Source organism: Patella vulgata, chromosome 6 (genome assembly GCF_932274485.2).
Source record: "Patella vulgata chromosome 6, xgPatVulg1.2, whole genome shotgun sequence".
Classification (NCBI taxonomy): Eukaryota; Metazoa; Mollusca; class Gastropoda; family Patellidae; genus Patella; species Patella vulgata.
Genome location: NC_065884.2, coordinates 72,461,310 through 72,480,115, shown reverse-complemented (window position 1 = coordinate 72,480,115; position 18,806 = coordinate 72,461,310). Strand labels below are relative to the sequence as shown.

The 18,806-nt window shown below is 38.5% G+C and overlaps 1 long non-coding RNA gene across 1 annotated transcript in view; it reads left to right on the top strand.

Annotated features, from left to right (window-relative positions):
• LOC126825575 (uncharacterized) overlaps window positions 1-13,610 on the top strand; it is a 36,919-nt gene extending 23,309 nt beyond the window's left edge. Inside the window, exons 2-5 of the long non-coding RNA XR_007682057.2 lie at window positions 5,385-5,450; window positions 9,413-9,498; window positions 10,567-10,729; window positions 13,148-13,610. This is a non-coding gene — a long non-coding RNA (uncharacterized LOC126825575). The remainder of the gene's footprint in view (window positions 1-5,384; window positions 5,451-9,412; window positions 9,499-10,566; window positions 10,730-13,147) is intronic.
• The last annotated feature ends 5,196 nt before the right edge of the window (window positions 13,611-18,806 follow it).

Below are 18,806 nucleotides of genomic sequence, written 5' to 3'. Positions count from 1 at the left end.
ACTCTATGTGAATTAAAACGACGTAATTCTGGACTGGTATATAAGCGTCTATTCCTTTTAATTTACTACCAATGTAGTAGTCTGTTTAGTTTCGTAAACATTTTAACATTTCACAAATTTCACAAGACACGGTTGCGGCGACATAATTATAATTCTTATATGTTAATTTACATAAACCACAACACAATTTATATGAAAAACAATCCCTAGTTTGTACACATACAGCACAACATTTCGTATCATTTTATATAGAAAACAATCACTGGTTTATACACATATAGCACAATGCTTCGACAAGTATTTCTTATCGTTATCAAGCACAAATAATTTACATACTTTGAAATAAACATATACATTACGACTGAGACGTGTTGGTGTCTAAACACAGGCACGGGGATTTGGCATCTCGTCTTATAAAACAGGCAACAGTAATCTGCAATACGAAATTTATTCCATCCAAAATCCGGACTACAATCTCCACTAAAAGAGCGCGGGATAGGGTGGGGGTGATCCCGGTTTACCGTAGTAACAGGTCACATGACCAAACACCTGTCAAAGGGGTACCATAAGGGAGGTACATGTACATATAAGTAGATGTTCTCTACAGGAGATAACGAGTTAGAATTGTGTCGTTAATACCGCTCCATAAAACTATATAGTATGTTATTCGTTTAATTGGCACCTAAATTTCCCCTTATCTGTTACCTCACATGTCAGCTAACAAAAGAATAAATATATCCAGCTAACAATAAAACCGATAAATCACGCATACCACGAATTGTTCTGTTTTTTATTTGACATTCGGGTTAATCTTTTGGCACTTAATGCATTTGACTTTTTTACGTCTTTTTAACGGGGCGTTGCTGTTGACTTTAGACATTTTACAATGTCTGTGCTGTGTTTTGGAACTGTTTTGGTTGTGGTCGACGATTTTGACTCGTTAGTTAGTAATAGTAGTCATTGTGGCTCAGTGAGTGAGACGTTGGCTCGCTGATCTGGATGTCACGTGTTCGTTTCCGGTGTTGTCGGGAAAGTTCGTCGTGATTTTCCGGCTTGGTTCCCCCTTGTCAGTGGTGCAAGACCGAGGACCTGGCAAGTTGTTTGGATGGGAGAGAGAGAGAAATGGGGTTTAACGTCCACTCGACACAAACTAGGTCATTTCGGGACTAACATATGGTTTAATTTTATTTCAATAATTCGCTTGCGCATAGGGGTCTTTAGCAGTGGGAGGAAACCGGAGGACCCGGAGAAAACCCACGAGGTTGGGCAGGCGACCTTACTCCTTGTCACGTACAACCGGGGATTCGAAACCACGCCAGTAGACTCAATGACAGACTTTATGATACAGCGCGCACACGCTAACCATTCAGCCATCAAACCCCCCTGTTTGGATGGAACGTAGGAAAATGTCGCTGATAGCGAAATATTGGACGAGTAACAGGACCGCTACCTGTCAACCAGAAATAATATTTCGGGTTTCGAGTTATCGACACATTTTTGATATCAACTTCCCGCTGCCAACCCACCCAACGTTGAATCGTTTATATCAATTTTTCTGACCGCTGCCCCTTCAAAACTCTTCGAGAAAAGGTAACTTTTTCACGATTTTTGAGAAATGGGTCTTCTCTTTTTTTCCTACAAAATATCAAAACAAAATTTTTTCTTCACAAAATCGCTGGGCCCCTTTGAGGTCCGGGCCCTACGTGTTTGCCTCGGTTGCCCTGGCCATGATCAGTCACTACCATTGAGGTACTAACACCACGTGGTAACACAATTTATAACACCTTTATCACCGTAACCAACATACAAGCCAAACAGCAGCATCTTAAACACCATTTTATCATAAGATCCTATCAAGTGTTGCAGTAAATTTATTTTATAGCCAGAAACATTTCTGTAATATCAAGATGGTCTATTAAACATTTTAAATAAAAGAATGTTAGATTTGTTATCAAATTTAAAATGTCTAGATATTTTAAAGGGATGTCATCAGAAAACCTAGGAAAACACATATAACAAATAATTATTAATCGAACGCGATCCCTCTACTATAGTATTTATCGTATTTAGTGGGTGGGCGAAGCATATAATTGAGTTTTTTTCTTTTTGTTAGCCATATAAATCCGTATCGTTGGCGCAGTGGTTTAAAGCGGCATACGGAGCTTGTGGTAAACAGAGGGAGGGAGGGAAATGGGGTTTAACTTCCACTCGACACAAACTAGGTCATTTCGAGACTAACTCATGGTTCAATTTTAATTCAATAATTCGCTTGCGCATAGGGGTCTTTAGCAGTGGGAGGAAACAGGAGGACCCGGAAAAAACCCACGAGGTTGGACAGGCCACACTACTCCTTGTCACGTACAACCGGGGAATCGAAACCACGCCAGTTGACTCAATGGCAGACCTTATGATACAGCACGCACGTGTTAACCATTCGGCCATCCAACCCCCCAATTTTTTTTCATCTACTGGACATTATTCTAAAGGAAATTTTCATAAACTTAGATGGATTATTTGAAACTGGCTCAGTGTGATGTTGGTGATAGCACTGATGACCTTGCTGCTAGTGGGCGTATTACAGTCAGATGTTTCTTTAAATTGTACTGCCAATAAAAACAGAAATATTCAAATATATAAAAATATAAGTTTGTGTATATCATCTGTGTGTATGTCTTGCACCAGAAGAACACCGGGGAGTTTTATAGAAGCTCTGTAGATTTAATGGCTTCATGGTGAGATTAAACAGCACAGCACGTACAGACAGTGGTTGTAGCAACTTTTAGATTTTTATCTCATGTCTGCCAGTTAAAATAATCATCTATGCTACACTTAAACATTATACTCTTTATTCTATCGTCTTGGCTGATGTATAACAAAATTATACCATTTAGTATACCAAAACATTTCTGGACTAACATATGGTTTAATTTTATTTCAATAATTCGCTTGCGTGTAGGGATCTTGCTTTATCCGTTGAAGGAAACCCGAGAAGCTGGAGAAAACCTACGTACAAGCCGTAAATCGAAAACCACGCCACTTGACTCAATGACATACCTTCTGGGCCGGGAAAACAACCGCGTCTACATGGTGACCAATGGGGCAGGGGCTTTAGATATATCGTATGAAATTTTCTCAATCCTGTAACCTCTTAATATTTTGTCGTCCATAATAAGTACACAACAGAGCAGATTGCTGGTGTAGGACGCCCAACATTACTTGATCTAAAGGTTTACACGATCTGGTAGAATAACTATTATAAACTAGATCATGTTTATATTCTGGTTGTTGAGTAGAATGAGAGATGAAGGAGATGATATTGTTAGATCATTAGAACTTCAAACAGGGTTATTTACATTCTCAATCAACTGGTGGTTATAAACTAGATGTTTATATTCTGGTTATTGAGTAGGATGAGAGGGAGAGATGAAGGAAAATGAAGGATTATTTACATTCTCAATCAACTGGTGGTAATTTGTAATTCTACTTAAACTGATTCGGTATACCGGTATACTAGTACGTACAGGAGTACCACACCAAACACAACAAGTAAAATAAATCAAGTGGAATATCGGGGTTAACATTCAGATACATTTTGGAATAGCGTATGACATATAGTTATTTCAAGATTAATTGCTAGCGCCTAGTTTTGCGGGTGGGGTGGGGTTGAGCGGACGCGAGGAGAGGGGTACAAGCCTGACAAGGTTATTAACATACAAAGTTTCGAAAGCACGAGATTTGAATAGATAATATCGATAATAGGTTTAATGATATTATTTGTTGCAGTGGTTTATAAAGAGTTGTGCTAGGTTGTCACTGTCGTGCGATGCTTTACGATAAGATTGTATCTATAGAGTTCACTCCACGCAGATAATTTCAGATACGTTTCGATACAATCAACACGATGGATCTCAATATATAACAAGACCTGATAGGATCACCACGATTACTCCACGATTAAAACCACGATTTTAATCGTAGCACGAATCGTGTAATGCCAGGTTTCCACTGCCCGTGCGATGCGTTACCATAGGATTGTCCCTATTGAGTCTACGACCTCCTACGTGCAGAAACGTTCGGATGCGTTTCGATACGACCAACAGGATTGCTACAAGTGACCACAATTTATGATAAGACCTGATAGGATCATCACGATTTCAATCGTAGCGCGAATCGTGATAGTGGGAACCTAGCATTAATACAACAGTAACTGGTAAATCACTCCATTAGGATTAGGATTTAAACCAACATACACCTACGCTATACTATTATATACATGTATACCCGGCAGGTTGTTATATTATATATACCTGGCAGGTGTCGGGTATTTAAAATACAATTATATATTACACAGATGTTGTATGGTATACATTAATAACATAACATGAGTTGCATACACTTAAACTATAACATATTACATGTTACATAATAATAACATACACTTAAACTATAACATATTACATGTTACATAATAATAACATAAACTAACATAAAATAACATATGTTGGACAATTATAACGAGAGAGAGAGAGAGAGAGAGAGATAGAGAGGGGAGAGAGAGAGAGAGAATTAGCCTTCACAGTAAACAATATATTGTACATGACCGTGACAATAGGAGAGAGAGGGAGAGAGAGAGAGAGAGAGAGATTTAACAACCACTCTACATAAACTAGGTCATTTCGGGACTAACATAATAATAATAATATATATTAATAATTCACTTGTGCGTAGGGGTCTTTAACAGTGGGAGAAAACCGGTGGACCCGGAGAAAACCGACGAGGTTGGACACTCGACCCTACTACTTGTCACATACAACCGGGAAATCGAAACCACGCCAATTGACTCAATGACAGACCTTATGATACAACGCACACGCGTTAACCATTCGGCCATCCAACCCCCGGATATAAAATAAAAATAAGTTCGGAAGATGTTTGCTCGTATTCTCCTTTACGCGTGTTCCATAATAATTTTCTTCTACTATAAAATTAAAATGAAATTGGGTTTAACGTCCCACTTGTCTACACCGACCGGCTAATGAAGAAGGGCATGCACCATACCATGTGCCATGTGGGACAGTTTGTCGGACACTATCATTGCCGCTTACTCTTCTTCCAATTCCAACACCCAAGGGTTCTTGTACGTTCACGCCCACAAGTGTGGATTGTCGTCGTACCTGATTAATTATACGTATTTCCTTATTCCCCCACCCCTCTTGAAATCTTGCTGGAACTTCCCGAGGAATAGTCTCGCCTGGGAACTTAGCAGGGCAAAACATAATTACATGCATCTAAATGTATGATACTAGCGAATTACCAGACATTGAATAATAATCGTTTGTAAATCGATCCACTTTGTTCATTTCTTTTTCTTTATATAATTTCAGCTTTGTGTCAGTGTTTTGTGAATGTTGAAGACAATCAAAGACAGAATTTACAGAAAACGTCAAAAGGTTTGTAAACTGAACGTTTAGTGTTATGTCCATGCCATTCGTGTAAGTTGAGTATGAAAATTAATAAAAATAATGTACAAAATGCCCTTGAAAATACAGCATTGCTTGTATATAGTTACCGGCTAAGTGGGAAAGAAGCTAGCTCGCTAGCCTAGAGTCGGATGTTCGATCCCTGTATTGGCCGAAAAAGTTCATCCAGATTTTCCGGCGTGGTTCCCCCTTGTCAGTGATGCAGGACGGAGGGCCTGACAAGTACATCTGTCTAGTCATTCGGATGAGACTAAAACCGAAGCCCATGTACACACTGACAGTTGGAATTCGATATAAGAGTAGGCCATATAGAGCCGCTGTCCGATCAAATTTCCAAAATAGCACACTGTATGGCGTATGCCCGTCTTCATTAGCCCAGTTCGGAGCAGAACAGTAGGACTTTAAACCCCATTTCATTTCATTTCTTTTATATAGTTACCTCATTAAACATATGAGTAGCGTATGACTGTAATAGCGTTAATATAGTGAATATAATCGTTGTTCCCTTTGCGAATCATGCCAGGTCATTAGTTTATCATAGTCAAAGTTCCGCAGTTGTGAAACCACTGCATTTAGTTGTGGACACGTTGGATTTTCCTGCTTGAGGATCAAGATGACACAGGCACTTCTTTTACAGGGACAATTGGATGACATTTTGTCTGAACAACTAAAACTGTTGCACACTTGTATTTTTCGTAAACCATTAGGCATTCAAAAACCCACGATTGTTTATTGAGCCTTAACATATGTTTTAAGTTTCATTTAAAGATACAATTTCATATTTTTAAGTTATATTTTTAAAATGTATTAAAATAAAGCCCTAAAATAGATGATATCTATAAACAGTCCTACCTTGTTAAAGAATAATCCTATTAATCCTATAATTCAGTATTGCCATTTGAGAAATTGGCAAAAATATGATTTTCAACTTCAAATTCAAAAGTTTGAAGATAGCTATTCCTATAATTCACTATTGCCAGTTGAGAAATTGGCAAAAATATGATTTTCAACTTCAAATTCAAAAGTTTGAAGATAGCTATTCCATGGTGGGGAATAGAAAACAAGGGAGGAAATTCGGAGGAAATTGTGTTATTATTTCCGGTGTGAAGATTTTTAAGTGTGAGAAAGATCGTATAATAGTGAGTTGACAACCTATTGAGCAAAAGACATAAAAATAATTATGTTTTGGCTTTCTTAGAAACTATGAAATTGTAACTTTAAATCGGAAAAATTCTGAGCTCTGAAGGCTTCACAAACTTTGTACAATTTATATTTTGTGTAAAAGGCACGGGACATAACCTAAGATGATGCAGACCAAAATCTAACTTCTCTAAGATCTGTTGGTCCTTAGTATGATAAATGTCATTTGAAGCGGACTTTAATTGTGAGCTCGAGGTATAATCGGTCGCTTTTTTTGTATTCAGATTGTTATAGTAATCTATTTCACTATGTATAATACGTACAGGTACTTCAATTGATGTCACTTCGGTGGAAGTGGATGTTAAATAAAGCTATTTCACACACAATTGGTTAATGCTAGGTTCCAATGTCGTGCGATATGTTATAATAGGATTGTCCCTATTGAGTCTACGATCTGGTACGTGCAGATACGTTCAGATACGTTTCGATACGATTGCTACGACTCACCTGATAGAATCAGCACGATTACTCAATGATTAAAAACAACGACTTCAATCGTAGAGCGAAACGTGATAGTGGGAATCTGGCAGAATACAGCAAACTTGAGCACACCGCAAATTCTATATACTGTTATTGGTTCTGCCCTTGCTACGCATGCGTTAGATAATAGAGACTTTTGGCAATCAGAATTTTCCCATCGGTATCACGTATCCAGATCGTATACGTGATGCGTTGCGTCAATGTTGTTTTAGAGTTTGGGCAGATTTTCGCGTCGCGTACGTATGCGTTGATGAGATGAGCTTAGTTCTATTACACATGATGGCAGATATCTTCCAAGATCACCATCAGTATTAGTCAAGTGCCTATTATAGCCTACAATTCCCAGGACGGAGAGAAGTCGTTCGACAGTCGCTGAGCTATTAAAAAGAAACAAAAATAATGTCAAATCTTATTAAAAATCATCGACTTCGACTAGACAGCAATATTTGGTTTCACTATCATTTCAGAAAGTTTATACACTTCTACAATAGAATAAAATCATTTACATATTTGCAAGGTTCCATCTGCCTAGATTTAGCACGTAGATCAACCAGCATGCAGACCGAGCGAAAATTCTGAGAAAACCCCATCAAAAATAATGATTTCAGAACAATGATTTCAGTCTTTATCATGTTTAAAATCACATCAAATATATACCTTCGTGTTCTAGAATACACAATGATTCATAAAAACGCTATGATACCACATTTCAAGGTCTTAAAGTAGCAAAAAGGACGGTAAAAAGACACGACAATGTTATACGGACCTTTTCCGTATGAAAGCTATTCGATACGTGCTGCCGTATGCGTGTGACGTATCACGTATGAGAAATACACACACATTGATGACGTCCCACGCAAAAGCCATACGGATACACGATACGGACCAGGAATTTACGCTTGCCAAAAGTCTCTAATATGTAACAGGCATTGCCTGAGTAGAGCGAAGCTGGTTATTGTCAAATATAAAACCTTCAAAATTAATTTTCTCAAGTGATACAAAAAATGTTAAATAATTTAGTTTTTCCAAATTGATTTTCATTTAGATCTAAATTGTATACATTAATTTTGTTTTTTAAAAAAGAACAAAAAAGTGTGAGAATTATTTTCATTGACGTCAAAAATATGTGACGTCATTGATTAGACGCGTCATAGAAATAGTTCTATGAGGCGCGTAATCTCGCTTGGGCGAGATTTGGTAAGTTGACAAGCGCATTGCCTGTTTTGCCCAGTGTATCCGGTTCCGGTCTGAATTTATTTTTAATCAACAGTCTGTGGGTGACAATTTCAGTTACGCTCCTGTGTTACCGGAAAAGAGCTTTGCTCAAGCACCGCGCTTCGCTCTATAATATGTAACAGACATTGCCTGAGTAGAGCGAAGCTGATTATTGTCAAATATACAACCCTTAATATGTAACAGGCCTTGCCTGAGTAGAGCGAAGCTGATGTGATTGTTGTCAAATAAAACCTTCATAATAAAGTTTCCCCAATTGAAAAAAGAACAAAAAGGTGTGAGGATTTTCATTGACGTCAAAATTATCTGAAGTTATTTATTCGACGCGTCATAGAAATATTTCTTAGAGACCCAAAATCTCGCTTGGGCGAGATTTGGTAAGTTGACATGCGCTGACATGCGCATTGACAGACATGCGCATTGCCTGTTTTCCCAGTGTATCCGGTTCCTGTCTGAATTTTTTTTTAATCAACAGTCTGTGGGTAACATTTTCAATTACGCTCCTGTGTTACCGGAAAAGAGCTTTGCTCAAGCACCGCGCTTTGCGCGATGCTTTAGAGCTTCGCTCTATATAATTAATTTTCTCAATTGATACAAAAAATGTTAAATAATTTAGTTTTTTCAAAATTGATTTTGATTTAGATCTAAATTTTAACATTAATTTTGTTTTTTAAAAAAGAACAAAAACGTGTGAGAATTATTTTCATTGACGTAAAAAATATGTGACGTCAGTGATTAGACGCGTCATAGAAATAGTTCTATGAGGCGCGTAATCTCGCCGAAGCGAGATTTGGTGTGAAGAATTATTTTTGTTAGTTACGTGATCTCGTTTGGCCGAGATTTGGTAAGTTGACATGCGCATTGCCTGTTTTACCCAGTGTATCCGGTTCCGGCTGAATTTTTTTTTAATCAACAGTCTGTGGGTGACATTTTCAATTATGCTCCTGTGTTACCGGTAAAGAGCTTTGCTCAAGCACCGCGCTTCGCTCTATATTAACGATCAATATTTGTTTTATCAGGAAGACGAGCTGAGTTTAACACGTGGGAGGCAGTGGATGGCGATACATGTTGTATTAGATTGTTCGAACTGCGCATGTCTGCCCAGGTTAGTTTACTTCTCTCACTATAAATGTCCCGGATGCTACGAACCCTTTTTCCAATGTATCCTTCCGCACCCTCATCTGTTTTGTTCTAACATAATATTATTCATCAGTATATCCTAGTTGATGAATAAACAGTCTATCTAAATATATATCAGAAAGTTAATATTTGAACCCTTTTACCCGAATCCAGCTTACACAGCTGGACCCAACACTCAGTAAGCCTTTACAGGGAGTGATATGTTTATTTGCTCCACAAAAGAAGACAAAAATTAATGCAAGTTGTTTCAGTGCTAATGTATTGTGTTATTTCAAACCATATAACACGCTCAATTCCAGGCGGGAAAGGCATCGACTGAAGGGGCCGAGAAGTTGCTGTGTGCCTTGTGTGCGTCTCGTTGGTTTTCGATGTCTACATATATTTGTATATCGCAGCGTAATGCTAATAATTCGCTTGCGTGTAGGGGTCTTTAGCAGTGGGAGGAAACCGGAGAACCCGGAGAAAACACACGAGGTTGGACAGGCGACCCTACTCATTGCTACGTACAACCGGAGAATCGAAACCAAGCCAGATGACTCAATGACAGACCTTATGATACAACGCGCACGCGCTAACCATTCGACCATCCGCCCCCAACACCCATAGCAAACAGGCAACTGACGACAAGAAGATGCATTTAATTATGACCCGGCATCGTTTATCAACGTATCCCCAGGTATATCACAACAGGTATATCACGTGAATAAATATGTAAATGGCTAATCAAATTTAAGACATACTTGTTATATCGGTAATTCAAACACAATAATTAATGTCTGGGCTAATTATCGACAGTGTCTATGCGTTACGACGATCCCGATTGCCAAGTCACACAATAAAACAGTCGTTCTTTTTTCTAAAAGATCCGAGAAGTTGCTGTGTGCCCTGTGTGCGTCTCCGTGGTATTCAGCGTCTACATATACTTGTATATATCCGCTTGCTGCTATATGAATCCATGACATCACCAATCTGATTAAGGCACAGATCCTATTTCGTTTCGTGTTTTATAGTTCAAAATTTCTTTTTTCTAAAGGGCGATGATGATGAACAGATTGTGAAGTCATTAACCCAGGGAGCAGATGGGTTTTTGTTGATATATTCTATATGTGATATGGGAAGTTTCCAGTCCACAATCAAGGTGAACAGTATGTTACAGAAATTACGAGGGAATATAGAAACCCCGCTAGTATTAGTTGGTAAGTTTATACACAGTCTCATTATAATCAGATACGAAATGAAATCTAGCTCGCTAGCCTGGAGGTCGGGTGTTCGATCCCTGCATTGGCCGAGAAAGTTCATCCAGATTTTCCGGCGTGGTTCTCCCTTGTCAGTGATGCAGGACGGAGGGGCTGACATGGAAAGTTGTCTAGTCGTTCGGATGGGACGAAAAACCGAGGTCCCGTGTTGGAATTCAATATAAGAGTAGGCCGTAGTGCCGCTGTCCGGGCAAAATTTCCCTCATAGCACACTGTATGGCGTATGACCGTCTTCATTAGCCCAGGTTAGGAGCAGCACAGTAGGACGAAATGAAATGGGGTTTAACGACCTATTTTTCTGCACCGCTTGGATAATGGGGACAAAGATATTATACCATACAGTGTGTTATGAGGGGATTTTTCCCAAGACAACGGCGCCACGGGTTATCCCTCAGGGGTTATTTTGCATGCACACCAACGTGTACGCAGGGCCTCGGGTTTACGTCCCATCCGAACAAATAGCCATTCTGTCAGGATTTTCACCCTCCGCTACGAATTAAACGGGAGAATTCCAGTAAACTCTCTGGGTATCGAACACGGGATTTCCAGGTCAGCGAATCAACGTTACACTCACAGAGTCATCGCGGCTCCCTTAACCACAGGGAACGCGGGTGTGAATTTAACTTTTCTTTTTCGTTCTCTCGTTTCTGTTCTTCGCTGGACTAGTCTCTAGATCACGATTGACTCTTCTGGCAAGTTTGCCTGTGACATTACCCCCCCCCCCCCCCCCAACCAATGTAGCACCATGGGCCTTCTGTCAGACGTGGAGAGCGGGTGATCCAAATCCGGTCGCCACATCCTACGTACGACCCATGCATCTTTTCTTTCTACATATTTTAGTAGCCTTGTGATCATCTAGTATTTTCACCTGTCGTCTTTCTTCCCCTTCACGTTGTGTATTTACTTCTTACTGTTTTCTTAAGACGTTTGTCTTTCCAGGAATAACAATGCAACAGTTAGTTTTTACATTTTATATATCACAGCTGCTTACCTATGATACAATGCATAATACAATAAAGCCATTCTCTAAAAATTCATCCAGCCAGACTCGCTGGGAGAGTCTGCTGATGAAGATTGCTACATCTTTTCCCTTCTGGAATCAAGCTGCTGTCTAGCGAATTCCCACAAGTATGATAGTTTTGTAGCTTTGGGTTTTGGACCTTCAATTATCTAATTGGTCAAATATGGAGTAAATAGGTAAAGAGATTGGTAAAACAAGCTGAATAATACAATCGTAAATTTTCCTATCACGTGTAATACAATATATTCTTATTCCCACAAAACAAGGGGGGGGGGGAGAGAGGGAGGGGGGTAACGTCCACTAGACTCAAACTAGGTGATTTCTGGAGGAACGCATGGTATAATTCGCTTGTCCGTAGGGATCTTTACCAGTGGAACGAAACCGAAGGACCAATAGAGAAAACCCACAAGGTTGTTACGTACAATCTGTGAATCGAAACTAAGCCAGTTGACTCAATGACCAACCTGTGCTGCATGTACACGTAGTGGATATATTCTTACTAGTCACCTTATTTCCCTGGACTTTAAATGCTATTACTGGGCTAATGAAGACGGGTAAGACGCTGGCTCGCTAGTCTGGAGGTCACGTGTTCGATCCCTGCATTGGCCGAGAAAGTTCATCGGGATTTTACGACGTGGTTTCTCCTTGTCAGTGGTGCAGAACGGAGGGCCTGGCAAGGACAGCTGTCTAGTCCTTCGGAAGATACGAAGACCCGAGGTCCCGTGTATACATTGGAATGCACGTAAAAGATCTCTTGGCAGTTGGAATTCGATATAAGAGTAAGCGATAGTGCCGCTGTCCGGGCAAAATTTCCCTCATAGCACGCTGTATGGCGTATGCCCGTCTTCATTAGCCCAGTATAGGAGCAGAACAGTAGGACGTTAAACCCCATTTCATTTCATTCCGGCCATACGCCATACAGTTTTCTATGAGGGAAATTTTGCCCAGGCAGCGGCGCTGCGGCCTACTCTTATATCGAATTCCAACTGCCAAGGGTTCTTTTACTTGCACGCCAATGTGTACACGGGACCTCGATTTTTTTGTCCCATCCGAACAGCTATACGTTATCCCTTACCACGCCGGAAAATTCCTATGAATTTTGTTGACCAATGCATGGGTCGAACTGTGTACCTCCAGGTTAGCAAACCAAACCAACCCACTCACTGAGCCACCGTTGCTTTGCCCATTACATTAATTCAATAACCTCTACCCTAACCGCAAGTTGTTACCAGTTTAGGTTAATGTCTCTGTTGTATATGGATCTTTTGATACACTGATTTTTGTAGTCACATCCATTATTTTAATTTAAATCCTACTTTCGATTTACTTAATTTCAGGCAATAAGGCAGATGGAATGAGCGGACGTCAAGTTACAGTGTCATGTGGTAGAGACCTTGCTTTTGATCTGGGATCTGCTTTCTACGAAACTTCCCGTTATTTTGATAGTCACCATATTACAAATATATTTCATGACGTCATACGCCAAGTTCGGTGCGTGCGAACGAGAACAAAATTTCAGGAACAGACTTTTACGAAAGTTCGCGGTTTTATTCATAGACTTAGTTTCAAGGGGAAACGAAAATCTTTAAAATCAGCACCAACGAGCTGATTCTATTAAACGACATTGGTATTTATTATAAAATCAACTTTTATTTATTTATTTTGTGTATTTAGTATACATTGGAAAAGGTCCCTGTGTTTTTATTGGAGAAATATGCCCCTATGTTTTTAATTGCTATGTTGGTGATATATGTCTCTGTGAATTCCGATAAATTATGTTTTATTAAAACTGACCTTTGACCCCTGTGGTTCGTTTAATTTATATCGCGATGATGTATTGATAAATACAGATCTGTGAATTTTATTGTTAAAACTGCAACAGCCGCTTGTAATTTTCGCAAACCATAGGCCTGGTTAACAACAGGTGGCAACTAAGTTGTATACGTGGATGCCAGTCATCATCGATTAGTGATGAAATGTGGTTTAACGTTCTTCTTGTATGTACCGACCACACTGATCAGCAGTGAATACTCGCTAGGCCGCTACAATCACTGATAAGGATGACATCAATGCGACTTAATGAGTCACAAATATTAACTTTTTTCCTCCGACAAATTAAATTCTAAAACATTTTTTTTTCATTTATTAGAAAAATAAATAAAGACGTTTGAATTGTTTGTAGGTAAAAATTATTTCCTATTTTAGTGTAAATGGGTATTAAAATAAGTAAAATTCACCATTTAGATTTAGCCCGAATCGGTAACGTCTTATGTAAACAATGCACGCGCTATTGACCCAATGGTTGACGCCGCGTGATGTGACGTCACGTGTCGAAACAGTCATCTGTTACAGGGATATTAGAAGATCTCTGTGAAACAGATTGTGTACCGACCTGGCTAAAGAAAATGGACATCCGCCATGCAGTTGGCCATCAGACCTACTTGGCCTGCAAAACTGATTCTCTGTCTACTTCCAATGTCAAGAAAACTTTTATTTGAATGTCAGCAGCATTACAGGTGGGTCTTTGTACCCACCTGTACCACTAAACGCCATTCCCGTTCCAGGTCTTCCGTCCTCCACGACTAAATCTATTCGTTAAGGCCGGCTCAATTTTCGTCAAGGCCCTAATATGTACATAAGGTTAGGACACGTGATTGTTGGCGAAATTGTAAGTTAGGGTTAGGGTAGGGAATAGCATTAGCCCTGTTTACATCTCGTAGCCTTTGACCAAACTTGAAGTTGGTCTTATCAAATGGATCTAACCGGCCTCAACCACCTGACAAGAGAGAAAAATCCGGAAAATACCGAAGAACGTGGTCAGCCATCACCTGGATCGCACACGGGACGCCAACGCCTTACTCACTGAGCCACCGCGTTTTAAAAACACACAAACATATGACAGACTGATTACCTACGAAAGTGATATCAGATGTTCTACTAAAACGTAAACAAATCCCGCTTCGTGTACGATCTATTTCAATACGTATAGGTGATTGGAAGAATAGTTTGCTATGTAATATTTACGAATTGTTTATTCATGCTTGCCATAAGCAAAGGAAATGAAATGATGTTTGACGTCTTACTTTTCTGCACCGATTGGGTAAATGACGACGGGCATACGCCACTACGTCCTACTCCTATTTCTAATTCCAACCTTTTTTATCCTTGTTAGGCCCTCCATAGTGAACCACTGACAAGGGGGAAATCATGTAGGGCCATCCCAAGGACATTTCTGAGTTAACACCGGGAGGGAACCCGATACCTCCTGGTTAGCGAGCCAGTGGCTTACTCATTGAGACACTCCGTTTACCTAGAAGCACAGGAGATGGTTGTCTGGAACACGTGTTTCTGTTGTTAGGGTAAATACCCATTACAAGGCATTATTTATGAAAACCAAACTTATATATTTTGCTGATCACTAAAGTCATAATATGATAATGAATTTGCGCTCTTTGTCAATGGCTGCTTCCTTTAAACATGCATTATGCAAGAAATAAATCTGCCTATTGCAGGTCTTTCTTTAGACCTGAAATGTTATCTACAGTATTAATGAGACATTAATTTAAATAACTTATCAAGATCACAATACACCCTCGATTCCATCCTTGGCCTACGCTATTTACTGGATTTGAATACATTTTCTGATGGACAATTTAACGTAAAAATGGATAATCGAGTCTTTATTTATTATCAACGTTAGTAATGATCCCGGTGTTAACTCAGAAATGTCCTTGGGATGGCCCTACGTGGTTTCCCCTTGTCAGTGGTTCACTATGGAGGGCCTAACAAGGATACAAAAAGGCTTGAATTAGAAATAGGAGTAGGATCAAAAAGAAGGAATTGTATGATGGCCGAAAAGCGACAGTCGTATAACAGTTAAAAAGTGGCAAATGGATGAAAGTCAAACACAGGTAATCGTCTGATAGTCAAAAAGAAAGAATCGTCTGATGGTCAAACTGGGACAGTCGTCTAATGGCGAAACAGAAGGAATGGGAATTTATCAAGGGAATCATGTTATGTATAATCACTTAACCACGAACGGACAGAGCCTAACTTCAAATAACTTTTCCCTTTCAATAGGTTAATCAGATAACGTTGTTTTCTACTAAAAGGGGGATAACTCTGTAAATAAGACGGGTGCAGACCACCATTAACTTCTTCATTGACTCTAAAGTTAAATAAGTAGCCCATTCCCTAAATTTCGTTGCGAAGTCCCCTATACACCACAGCCAGTATGGCATCATGGGATCATCAGAGTACTAAATTTGTAAGAGGTTGACCACCAAAATTTCAATTACTGAAATTCACAGCAGACTGGGGTCAGAATATCATGTCCGTGTTAGTGCTAAAACAAATCCAAGCAGCTTTACTGGTGTATTCTTCCGCTTTAAAAGTCTCAATCTGACATCAAACCAGCCAGAAAATAGAAACTCCATGTCTCTTCATTAATTCTACACCAATAAGTCAATACAGATAAGCCTGCAAAATGACATGAGAGGAGGGAGAAAAATATATCTCAATATAGCCGGCACTACAATCGGTGGGTACCAAGATATGGAAAATTAATGGTGGCCTGCTTCCAGAGGATGCCGTGAATTTCTGTAGTGTTAATACTCATGAAAACACAATCCAATAACCTTTAGTTAATTTTCTTTTATAAATTTATATATCACAGATATTCCATACTTTCTTATTGCAAGGCTAACTATCAAATTACAATAAATGGCAATACATTTACAAACAATTGGCTAAAAGCTAAAAGTTAAGGCCCATTGCAGATTTTGTCATGGGTCACGATATGTAAATAGGATTAGGGCACGTGATTATTGACGAGATTGTGCCCTGCCCTGCAATGGGCCTTAGCTTTTAGCATTAACCACAATTGATTGAGGAAATAGACAAGAAGGATAATTCCAAAATAAAATACAGACATAAATAGACTATATTCTAAACAGTATACATCCTTATATTATGGCGTAGTTCGTACTTAAAATTAAAATCAGGTTTTAAAATGAACACTATCGAAATCTTAATATCACATCGATTGGAACTTTCCAATCATCTATGAAGTAAAACAATTGTAAATTATTTAATAAGAAAATGGGGTATATAGGTCCAGAACATGTTAAATACAACACCCGTCAAGTAAAGTCAGTTAGCAAAAGACAGCCGTCAAGACAGGTCGCATTTTTGCGACTGTATTCAGTGCTAGGTTTTCTCTGTTTAAAGAAAATATTACATATTGTATTAGTAAGTGCAGGAGGACCGCACTACACGTAAATCAAAAATCTACAAGATAAACCAGCGGACAATACAGAAAATAGACATTGCACCGCTTAATGTTAATTTGCATAAGAAGATGTACATTTTAAAGCACTTTATATCAGTTGTACATATTTAGAGAAGAAAACATCAAACAACTGATTCGATCAACAATAAATCCGACTGACATTTATAATAAATTATAAAATTGTTTTAACAATCAATTCAAAGGATTAATTAAATGTCGTGGTTAATTAAAGCTCATTATATTCCAATATTGACAACATTTTATGCTATCATTACATCGCAATATTTACACCATGTTATATTTTCATTACATAACACCAACTACAACAATTATATTATCATTACATCAATTACACTAATTATTTTACATCATAATATTTACAACATTTTATATTATCATTACATCACAATGTTGACAACATGTTAAATTATAATTGCATCTTAAATTATCATTACATCATAATATTATTATTACATCACAATGTTGACAACAAGGTATATTATCATTGCATCATTATATTATCAAATTATCATTACATCATAATATTATCATTACATCACAATGTTAAATTATCATTGCATCATTATATCTTAAATTATCATTGCGTCATTATATCTTAAATTATCATTATATTATAATATTGGAAACATGCTATATTATCATTACATCATAATATTGACAGCATGTTATATTACAGCAATATTTATCGTTTACTATCAACAGATGAAAACTTAAATATGATTTCTGTTTTACTATCTATAGATCTGCATGTCACAGATCCAAATTTGAAATAAGATGGGGAAAAAAATATTGTAACATTGACGGGAAATCTTCCTTTGTTCTTGTTGAATAAGCAGATTGTTTTCCCTCTAGCAGACTGCCTGGAGCTTAACCGTGCAATAACTAGAAATTTTCATTGTTATTGCACACTTTTGCTTGTTTACTAGAAATCATATAGAGAATTGGGGTGGGTTATCTGTGCAATAACAACGAGCATGTTGAGCGGGTGTCAATGTTACAAGTTATTTATAGCACGCTTCATGCGTTAACGGGTTTAACACCTCGGTCTATGGCCTCTGTGGTTAAACCTGTAAACTCATGAAAGCCGTGCTATAAATATAACTTATGTGGAGAAAGTGAACTCGATACATGTCGGAGATATACTCCGCAATCTTTCTTTTAATATCGGACTTCTTCCTCGTCTGTTATCCTTGATTCCATTCTAATCCCAGAGTCATGGTTTATCCCTTGCTTCATGTTGGTTATATTTTTTAGGCAATTAATTTTGAGATTACAAATACAGCAATTAATAAATGAAAGTAGATATTAGAGATACACCGTGATGCGTTATTGACTGGCCTTTTAGTGTTGTTATTGTTATTATTGTTGTTATTGGCTGGAGTCGTTGATTTCATGGGTGTGGTTGTTTCGTTTGGTGGCTCTACAGATCCATGATCAGCGATTAGTTTGGTAAAGAACTCTACTCCCTCTCTGGATCGTATAAAGGCTGAGGGTTTGTAAAATAGACCAGTGTCTCTATTTAATGGACTCGTCCAACTGAAACCATCCAACACACGTGAGTAGCTGTAACCCTTGACCTTAACGTGGTCGTGTATAATGGCTGAAAAATTAAAATAAAATAATCTATGTTTATATGGATATAACCAGGATCATGTGCAGTGCGCGACGTACAGGGTATCTCCACC